Genomic DNA, 11,541 nt, shown 5'->3' on the forward strand with positions numbered 1-11,541 from the left:
TTTAAGTTGGTCACCAGTAATCCTCACTGTTTAGAGAAAACATATCCCCATCTATAGGCAAGAAAACTGAATGAGTCAGTGAACAATGCAATAAAACGACAGTGACAGCAGTTAATACTAGATGCAACACATTTATTAGTAACGTAATGCTAAAAACACGATGGATGCAATCCTTAGCAGCCTGGGTAGGAAATGGACTCGTGCTTCAATTGCATGCCTCCACAGTATGTGCTTCTACCCCAGTTTGAGTCAATACAGTGCTCGCTATGCAGCGCATCCAAGCCACACATTAAATAATGGATGTATGCGTACTCAAAGGCCCAACCAATAAGCATGTCGGCTCGTCACACCAATATGGCGGTGCAGTCTGGACCTCCAGCTGTACACAGTGCAGCGTATGACTCGTAGCGTAGTGTAGTGTAGACTTACCATCGGGTAAACTGTTCGTGTGCTCCGTGCCCTGGCTAGCAACAGATTGATGTGCTGCACCTCTTCATGCAAGTACATGTACATGTACGCCCTCAATGAAAGCGCACTATGCAACTGATCACGTGACGTGCTTCATAGCAACACTCGTAGCGATGTATGATTTGCATTACAATGGGCCCTCTTTAATTAAGCCAGGGTGTCCCGACCTGAAAGCTTATACACAATAACTCACAAATTACATTAATAAAAAATAACAATTTTGCCAACATGAAAAGTTACCTCTTGTTAACTGTGGTACTAGAGATGTCTTACACTCCCAGTTTAATTTGTTTTAATTAAGAGAATACTTTTCAGAACATTTTCATAACAATTTAAGAACCATTTAAGAACCTTTTCCAAACAAGTTAAGAATGATTTTAGAATATTTTAAGAGCACTTTAATAACACTTTTAAATTATGGGACGTCTCTAATGGGAGCAGTACTCAGAAAGAATAGTTTGGGACCTAACGGTTCGTTTCTTCTTAAGCTTGGCATTGAAGATGATGTCAAACATCCACATCCTTTTCTGATCTTGGTTGCTATGCCGGACTGAAACTTGGTGACGATGAACGTTTTTGTCATCTTGGTAGCAGTCCAGCTCAATGTCTCCTCAAGATCGATGTCTGGCACCAGCTCACTCGAACTGGTCCCAGTTGGAGCAGTAAGTTTTTGATGCTGGACCATTTATTGATACAGCACTCTGGTATGGTCGACTGCTGCATTTTTCTCCTTCAGAACCCAGGTTATGGTGTCGTTCTTTAGTTGGGCCTCGCTTGTTTTGATTGGCTCTGCATGTTTTGATTGGCTCTGCATGTAGAGATCCCGCCTGCATGGCTTCTTCTACAGGTGACTCGGCCCTAGAGGTGTGTTGCATTCGATGCTTGAGGAAGCTGGACAACAGCTAGCAATTTACGCCTTGTTACACAGCAATTAGGTTTGGATTTGGACGGGGTCTACCCGATGTTCCCCAATACCTATATATGTTCCCCAAAATCCTCAGGGTTAGGCTTAGGGTTAGTGTTAGGTTTAGATGGTTAGGGTTAGATGGTTAGGTTTAGATGGTTAGGTTTAGATGGTTAGGGTTAGATGGTTAGGGTTAGATGGTTAGGGTTAGATGGTTAGGTTTAGATGGTTAGGGTTAGATGGTTAGGGTTTACGTTAGGGTTAGATGCTAAGGGTTAGATGCTTAGGGTTACATGCTTAGGGTTAGATGCTTAGGGTTAGATGCTTAGGGTTACATGCAGATGCTTCCAGGGTTAGGGTTGTGGAACATGTAGGTATTGGGCAACATAGGTAGGCACCTGGTTCAGACAATGCCAGACTTGCATAGGCGATAACTCTTTCTTTCCCTTCCTAAACTTGCGAGAGAACTCACTGATCCCATCCCTGCTGGCATCAGATCGAGTATGTATTGGCCCTCCAGTTGAGAGTAACCCAGGATAGGGGCCTCCTGCAATCCTGTCTTGAGGGTGTTGAAAGAGCTGTCACACTACTCGTCCCATATGAAATCACGATTCTTCTTGGTTAAACAGTGTACGTAGTGGCCGTGCTTGTAGTAGGAAGAAGACTTTGAAAAGTACTTCACAAAGGTTTGAATGGTCTTTGTATGTTTGAAGGGTTTGTTTTGCATGAGGTATGCAATTCTCATTCGTCTTTGGTAGTGGTTTGGCCGGAGTGGGAACAAAGTTTAAATCTTTACTCGGGGCTGTTTTCTCTGATGTGGAGATGGATAGCTTACGATAGGTTGAATATAACGTGTTCATTGTTTTTGTTTTTGGCCAAATAAGCTCGGGATTGGGTTTCATTTACTCGGTGGAGTTCCATGTGAACTTTTACAAGGAAGCTTGAAATATTTGAAATGATATGTATTGTAGGTTGTGTTTCCAGATGTCGAAGGAGTATACAGTTTCATTCTTGTCCAAACACCATTGTTTTGGTGCTCGATGTGAACTGGCCATGGTGATTGGAAGGGTAAGGACACTCTTGTTGGTAAAAACTGAAAGTTAGTGTTATTACGCAGCTGTAGTATCAGCTGGCTAGCTGTTCACCTGTTTGTGAATGATGCACAGGGTCGGAAGTCCAAATGTAGCACTCAAAGTCGGCGGTTTGTTGTGACCAGTCCTTTTATGAGCTGAAAAGTGCATGGAAATGTTTCCAACGCTGCCACCATGCCACTATAGTAGTTGAATGGGGGATACCACATGAATGAATCACGGTCAAGTACCTCCCTCTCTCTTCAGTCCGATGGCACAATTTGCACTCAGTGGCCATTACTAGTCTACGCCAACAATCTTGATCCACTGCTGATCTTGATGCTGCTGCAAGTCACTGTCTGGTCCACTGCTTTATGTCGTTGGTTCCATGATGTTGTTGAATGACGTCTCTTCCCATAGACCAATCCCTGGATCATTTCTTTGTCGATTCCTTTGCGGCGCATGACATGGCCAAAGAAATGCATCTTCCGCACAGCCATCTGTTGTCTCAGCATCAACTCACTCCCTGTGGTATCCAATACCCAGCGGTTGGTCCTCCTCTCCATCCACATCACTCGGAGAACGCGTCTGTATGCCCAGATCTCAAAGGCATCCACTCTACGCTAGTCTGCCCTTGGACTCACAACCATAGGAAGCTATAGCTATAAATAGTGACACACACATGTTACAATAACAATATAATAATATAAAGGACATCAATACAGTGAAATAGTAAATTATAAGAATTATGCACAGAAGATACGTGTGCCACAATATTGCACTACATGTATGAGACAAAACAAAACAAGAAAAAAAAACATGTTCACATCACATAATCACCACATTCTTAAAAAAATAAAATATACTGAAAGAACAGAACAAGGATTAAAAATGACAGGCCTGGTGTGCTATTACCCCGATTTGAGTCTATGCAGCACTCTGTTCCCTGGCTAGCAACAGACTTATGCACAATGCCTCTTTTTGAAAATTTCGTTGGAATAATTCCTTTGGCAATGAAGGGGGGGGGGGGTAATGTTACTGCAAAAATAGATTTAACATTAATGCCACCATACTCTGTGTGCCTCAGTGTTTCATCGAAATATAATTTGGAAACTGTTCTCTGATTATTTCATTTAAACACGATATAGACCTACCTTGACAAATAAAAATGGTAATCTAATTCTTCTCACATATGGATCATGTGCCAACTTTCTAACCATAAATATTTTACTTTCTTCAATTACCGACTATCAAAAAGCATTGAAAATACCAGTAAAATGTGAAATTATTCTTTTGAATTAAAAAACTCTGGAAATGTTTGAATAATATAGTACTCAAGTTATTACTCATACGCATATATGTTATTGATAATTCATAGCATAATATGGTAATATTTATTGTCCTTTCATAGTCAACTTGAATATGTCTGAGTCAATACTTTATACTCATCAGGTTAACTTTGAAAGTTTAGTTGCATGTGAATATTGCATGGGAATAATACTGAAGGCAGTGATGAAGGATTAACGCTACTGCGAACATTGATTAAATGAGATCAATATGCCACCATACTCTTTGAAAATATATTAAAAATGGCATTTTACTATATTAGAGTATTGGTATACAGAACAGGTCTAAATATATACATGTAGGACACTTAAGTTGGGATTTGCTTTCTCTGACGATCAAATTGCTTGAGAGTCAACAAATTCAAATCAATGTTGACTCCAATGAAACTTCTGCATTGTGCCACATTGAATGTCAGTTGGAAGACCACCTTACCACTGGCCAGTTGTTTGGTGGTTAGCTATGCTATTTTATAAGGGCACACTAATCAGTATTCACAGCCTTTTACAATCCTACAAGGACAAGCAGGACCTGAAGTGCAGACTTGGAGAATCTGCTGTGAATGTGGTAAAGTGCAAGACATCACCTACGAGACTCAGTGAATAAAGATCCCTGTTTTGGCCCATCCTCACTGGACAGTCCGACGGGTCACCTATACCCAAGGACTCGGCACCCATAGCAATGTTTCCCCACTTTAGCAAGCCTACGGGTCTTCTATACCCATGGCATCTTACTCCTGTGCTGGACCCAGAGACAATAGACGTGCTTCATTAACCTTCACTGGAGGAGCAGTAATGATTGCCTGTACTCTGTGAGGAGCATCTCCATAGCCAAGGAGTCAGGAGTCATCCAGCCCTCAAGGATAGCCCCAGCTTCTCTCGTCTCAGTAGCATCTTCTGTCACTGATGATGCACAGAATGGAGACCAGGAGTCATGGAAACATGAGCTTGCCCCAGTTGCTGGTTTCACTTTAAAGGTAAGACTGTGCCACACTTTTTAATCGTTGTGAAGAGAAAATATCTCTGAAGAGAAATGCGTTATCTCCTTGGTGAAAACTAAATAACACAGCAATTGTTGGCCTCTACTTTTGAATCCCCTCATGCAAAGTTGTTCTTGTCATGTGGAATAATTGTCTTTGTGACCTGACACATTGCAAATCATAATACGCATCTAGTCAATACCTAAGTTGGTTCATTTTCCTGTCAACTAAGTTTGCATGTCTTTAAACCATACAAACACGGGTTCTATTCCATCATAACAGTCTGGAGGCTGGCTGCCCTTATATGCTGTACCTCTTTCCTGTTTGAGTAAATCTTTCACCGAGAGCTTGGTCTTCTATGATTCACTCAGGCCACTTTTTTTCCCCTGTGTCCCTTTCTGTTGCCTTGATGAATTTGCCCTGCTAGTGTGTCATTATGTAGGTTGTTTTGCCTGACAAAAAGACCAAATATTGCAATGTGACCGAATATGGCAATTAATTTCTCAAGGGTGTTACTGTTGCTGTATTGCATATGCTCTAATAAATATCACTTTCAAACAAATGTTTGATGTAAAGTGTAAAATCTCTTTAAAATGCTAACTTGACACAAATTATGGCTTCTCTTAATGACCAAATCTTGGTCGGCAACAGGATTTTCTGTGAAGCTTTGGACAAGCGTTATCAGATTTTATTTCTCTCCTCTTTACAACTGCAACTTCTCAGAGAATTCTATGAAACCTATTGCAAGAATGAAAAAAGAAAATAGTTGATAATCTAACCATATTTATAACAACATGTATGTGTAACATGGTGCACAACTTCTAAACAAAAAGAAACAAAAATTTAATACCACTTGATAAAAGAAGTCATTATTGGAAGTCCTCCCCCCCCCCCCCGGCCCCTTTCACGTGAAACACCTCATAGTTAGGTTTGAATGATGAAGATCTGATTTCCTATCAGCGAGAACTTTTTTATTGTTTAAGCTGTAATAAGAAATGTTTGTTGTGCGGTGTATGAACATATGAAGAGTTTATTTCCCAAATGCGATATATGTACGCCACTGTCTTCCCTTTGAGAATCCTACTCTCCCCTGGCTGCCAAAAAGCATTTCAACAGCTATTATAGGGTGTCCCTCCAAAAATGCATCAGTTTCAAAAACTGTAATTATGAACAATCAAGAAAATTTGATGATATAAACTTTGGTAGTGTATAGTGCACTTGACCATAAGCTTTGATTGGATACCAATTGCAATTTATGTTCTTTCATGTTGGCTGAGCAATCTTTTTTTTAACTGATGTACGATAAAATGACAATTGCCACATTTGGACATGTGGAAGGATTTGGAGAATAGGCAAAAAGACTTCTAAATAACTATTGATATGATTGATCTGAAATTTTTAAAGAGTGATAAAAGTTAAGATTCAATCGATTTTTTGTTTCTGTTGGAAGCAGCTCATTGATTTTGATGTTAGATATGAAATCCAGATAACCAATGCTTCTAAAGTGCAGTAGTGGGCATTTCCGACTACTTTAGTCAAACAATGAATGTTCAGGCATCTGGAAAAGGATCAACTTACAATTGGTGTCATATTGAAGCTAATGCCCAAGCACATCTTGCAATACCAAATTTATCATGACAATATTACGTTTTCCTACAATCCCATTTTAGTTTCCTAAAATCACAACTGTTGCATTTTGTAGGGGGCACCCTGTTTACTTAAACTGAACTTCAGAACACAATAGAGCCAAAAAATTAAGTTTAGAAACAGCTGTTATACTGTTTTTATTCTTTTAAGTTTTGTAACTGAGCAAAGTTACCACCTGCTATTATCGTTTTGATTTTTAATTCTGTCATTCAATATAATTACCCCATCAGCATCTGGGTCTGTATTGTATTACAGTGTATTTATTCACTGAATAATAAATCATAGGGTGCCTTCAAGTAGCTCACTGGGATCGTCTCTGTAAAAGAAGACGTTAGCTATGACAGCCGGACTAATCGAACATTAAACCGTGGGCCATCACGATCCTCACGTGATGTCTGTACAAAATGCCCATTTCAGACTGGGTCTTAACTTTGAGATTTACTGCTTTGCAGTAAGTTGAAAAAGTAAAAAAAGTTTGGCTGGAATTACAGCCTCTAAAGTTAAATTAACTAATAAATAATGACCTTTTTACTTGAAATAAGTGGATTTTTGGGTCCGCTCAAGATTTTCGCTGTCCAGCCGCCAAATTTGTTCGTTTCTTGAAATGAACAAACAACACATGTATGCATGTGACCTGTTCCCACCACTGAGACATCGACCCGGGTGAGCTACATGCACATTGTACTCGAATGTACCCTAAGAGTGCTAGGGCAGTTTTGGTGCTACAGTGAGTAACAGGCAGGGCAGTGAGTAACAGGCAGGGCAGTTTTGGGCGCTATAGTGACTAAAAGTTAAAATAAAATATGCAGGCCTGCACCAGGGATGGGTGCTTATACGTGTACCTTTGAAAAGTGTCATTTGAACAGCTAAATTATATTTTTGTTGTGATTTATGGCTTGCATACATTTTGCTTGCACAATGTAGGCCTAAGTCTTTACAATTTGCAATAATTAGGTTTTGCCCTTCACCAACATATAACCACTGTCTACTCGGTGTGTTACCCCCGAGTGAAAGTTAAACAATCTCTTGTGCTCGGTGGTCGAGTGGTAAGACGTCTGCTCAACAAAGCAGAAGGTTGTGGGTTCGATTCCCACCCGAGTGCTTTTGCTGACTTTCACTCGGGTTGAACACACTGAGTATACAGTGTTTATACGTCGATGAAGGGCAAAACCTAATATTGATGCAAATTACATCTTATGAATAGTCTTTACTACTTGAAATGAACACTCCCGGATAGAAATGATACATGACACTCATTTGAAAATCCTCTGTACAGGCCTGGCATATCTTTTGAAAGTAAAGGTCTCATTGGCCTACATGTAGGTTGGAATAACATGGCTTGATAGGATCATTTGCAAGTACTCAAAAATTTGCCTTATGAAATAACCTGTTAAATAAAGGCACACATTTTGTTCATGATCTTTTAAAGATGTGACTCTTGAGCTGAAAAGTTAGCTATTTTATTTACATTTCTGTAATTGCAAATGATATATTGGCCTTTCAAGATAGCTTTTGCTATTGATTTAAATTTCTGTTGAAAAGCACTGATTATACAGTGCCCGTAATTATAATAAATAATGAATGTTTGTGAGTACAATGGTAAGAATTAATTTCATGAGGTGACAGATGAAATGTTCCATTACACGAGGCGAAGCTGAGTGGAATGGAACATTTCATCTGTCACCGAATGAAATTTTTCTTTCCATTGCACGAACGTGAAACATTCATTATTTGTATAATATAAATTATCCTGATGCAAATTCCATCAAAAGTCAAATACTGACAAAGTGTAATTTTTCTAATGATGAATGGAAAGAGAGCCCACATGTTTGCAATTGTAGTGGCTTGGTGTAAGAGTATGGTCTTGTACTTGTAACAGCCCTTGGGTATGTTGCAGTTAGAAGTGGATTGCACCAGAATTCCTGGTGTAAGTTTTACAGGACAAAAAGATCATGACAAAACTGTACAATGAAAAGTATGCTAACATAGTCTGCTTTTACAAATATGTCTAAAAATAGGGAAATTGTTCAAACTATATGTTGACCAGTTATATAGCTCAGCATGTCAATGCCGTGGTGTATTTACTCATGTGGGGCATTTACTGCTCAATATACATGGCACTCAAACACAAAACTGAAGGTACCGTGGAGCACTTGGTCTTGATAAAACACCACGCCCCACACCACAGGAGTCTTACAATATTGATCCAATTTCAAACCAGAGGCCATCTGCCCATTCACTGCTTGTACACGTTATACCCTGATCAAAGCGGGGTACATGTACACTGAAAATAAAAGTGAGATAGCATTGGCACGCCAGTCTTATTAAAGAGGGTGACCTCCTTGGTGTGTGCAAGATACAATTATTACACATTATTGATGTGCAATGCCATATCTGTATTTATTAGCAAGATGGCTTTTGTGCCAATTGTAAGCCACTTCTTCCTGCATCTTGGTGCCAAACATGATATGACTGTGCATTTATTTTGGTGTAAAGTAAAAACTTTACCTGGGTTAAAGCCAAATTTATCAGATTTATAAATAAATGCAAATGTGAACATGTATGATCTGGCAAGGATTCTAAAGAGTAATTTAATAAGCAGTGTATGCAGCTGTGTCATTGCAATTGCTTCTTCAGGGAGTTGGGACCCTTCCCGTGCTGATCCCCAGGTCCAACTGACTCAGTCGCATAAAAAGGGTCTCGATCTCAGGGTGACAAGTTTACAGTGCAGTGGAAACGATCATAGGTGAACTTTGCGCCATCACTGATCAACACGAGGCACTGATGCATGGTGGAATATTTGTCTCCAAACAAACACGACAGAGCTCTTCACGTACTGTTTAAGTTAGCAGGGAAATGACAGTGACAGCTCATCAGATCCTGGTCGACGTTTACCCGTATTATGCAGCAGAACACCTGCAGTATTAGAAATCCAGGATAAGCCTTACTGGATGATATGCAAGAAACTTGGCATATACACCTGCAGACTCAACTAGGCCTGAAATGATTGCAAGTAGTACAAGCTGCCCCTTGCTTACAGCTAATTGGGTAGGCCTAACTGTACATACGCTTAGTGAGATGGTTGTTTTTCTCTGAGCTGTCACATTGGTAATCCTGCCGAAACCCATTAACGGTGAAACAGATAAGCATCTACATGTAGTTGGGCTGTTAAGATGTCTGTATCCTTGGATACTACAAAGCCAGAGATGATGTAAATCGGAGCTGTGCTTGCACATCAGAGATTCTGCCATTGCAGTGGCTCAATAGAAACTGTACATGGACGTGTTTTCCTGAGCTGTAGAGATGTTGCAGAGACTCTGCTTAAAGCTGGAAACTTTCACTTTGCAGCAGAACATGGATGAATACCTGCATGCATGTCGATGATTTTGTTGTGATAATGTTTTCTGAGCTCGTTTGCGTGGCAGTGACTCGGCTTATTATCCTCAAGTATTGCAGCGGGACATCTGATACAGCAGCTTTGTGTATGTCCTGGGTTAGTTTGAGCTGTGGGTCACTCTGCAGAAATCCGCCGAACCTGAAACTTTGCAGCAGGACTTGGCATAGATGATCAAGGATTCAGCTCTGATAGTGATATTTTCTGATGAGCTCTTCAGCATTACAGAGACTCAGCTAGATCGAGACCCTTAAACAATGCAGTGAAACTTGGCATAAAGGCGAGATGCTTGTAATCAGCATAGAGTTAAAAACAGGAGGTGCCTGATCCTTGGAATAACCCAACATCAGGGTGACAGTGGGGTTTCAGTATCTGGCTGTCGGTGAAGGCGTAATCCATACTGTCGTTTGAGACTGAAGTATCACATGATATGCATAATTCATCCGTTGTTTTATTTAATTAACCCTTACTCTCTGAGGGTAGTTTACTGCATGTCAGTTGGTTATGCCAATGCCCTCCAGCTGCAGTTTATTGGCAGAAGTTTGTCTTAACAGTGAAGGCTCCAATTGGCAGGAGTTGGAGGCCCTGGAGGGTGCCTGATACTGACCAGCTGGGGGCACTCACTTTGTTATCAGAGGACTCTCATTGTTCTCTGTGGCATGTATTGGAGTGCCTGTCCAGTTACCCTTGAAATGACATGGCAGATATTGGAGGGCCATCCAAAAAACATAGGAGATTTTCTTGAGGCACATATTGGCATGCGTTGGAGGGTCTAGTAGGGTAAGGGTTAAATGAAAAATTTAGATTCTTGAAAGTGACAGTTTAATATTCCAGCAACATTTAAATGTATTGCTGTTTACACTTTATGAAACAAAGCATTTAAAAGCTGTTATAATTTTACTAATTGTATATTTTTGTGGTCACTTTTCATTGTAATGAATTCTTTGTAATTGATACTTTATTACGCAGTACAGACTTTTGATGGAAATTGCGTCAGGTTGGTGTAATTTTAATGTAAGGTTTTTACAATGACATGATTTCTCAATTTTAACCCTCCTGCTGTTTCAACAGTCACAGACAGTAAAAAAATAATCCTCTTCCTCTGCCATGCTTTTTACACAAGCTAGTCACCAACAGTCAGATCATATTCCAAGCAAGCTAGCATGTGACTAGTAAAATTCAGTCATCAGGCGACAGCAGGCAGGAAGTAGGCACAGCTGTCTTATCAATCATCTACAGTCAAAGTATAGCTGTATAAAGTTACATAAACAGTCACAGCCAGTCAATCCTGCTTTAAAGGGCTGGGAGCTCTTAACTGTTGAAAACAGTCACTTGTGAGAATTAGACTGAAAGGACAACTTTAAACAGAATGTATGTTTGCATATAGGAGGGTTAAATGTTGAATTTGCCCTTCACTGATTACGGCAGGTGAGGGCAAAACCAAGTGAAATATTGGCTTAAATATATGAAGGTGTTCAGACCAAATGCCTATGTAAAAACTAATTTGATGCATAAAAAGTACAGTGGCCTTTATTTAGCTGGATGGTGGTATTGGTGGGGGGAAGGCCCCTGGCAGCATTTAATGGTGTCATAAAATAACAATCTTTTTAAGAGCTTTTAAGATAGTTCAGACACCCCCCCCCCCCGCCACAAAAAGCTATGCTACTGATTACATTCAAACATGTTAACTAATTTGTGTTCATTAATTAATTTAATTCACTTGTGCCTGCCAACC

At 40.0% G+C, this 11,541-nt stretch overlaps 1 non-coding gene across 1 annotated transcript; it reads left to right on the forward strand.

The window, feature by feature from the left end:
• Window positions 1–7,442: 7,442 nt before the first annotated feature.
• Trnav-aac lies at window positions 7,443–7,515 on the forward strand. The gene has a single exon. It is a non-coding gene; the product is annotated as a tRNA-Val (tRNA).
• The last annotated feature ends 4,026 nt before the right edge of the window (window positions 7,516–11,541 follow it).

The sequence above is a fragment of the Patiria miniata genome, unplaced genomic scaffold, assembly GCF_015706575.1.
Source record: "Patiria miniata isolate m_02_andy unplaced genomic scaffold, ASM1570657v1 HiC_scaffold_6, whole genome shotgun sequence".
NCBI classification, from domain to species: Eukaryota; Metazoa; Echinodermata; class Asteroidea; order Valvatida; family Asterinidae; genus Patiria; species Patiria miniata.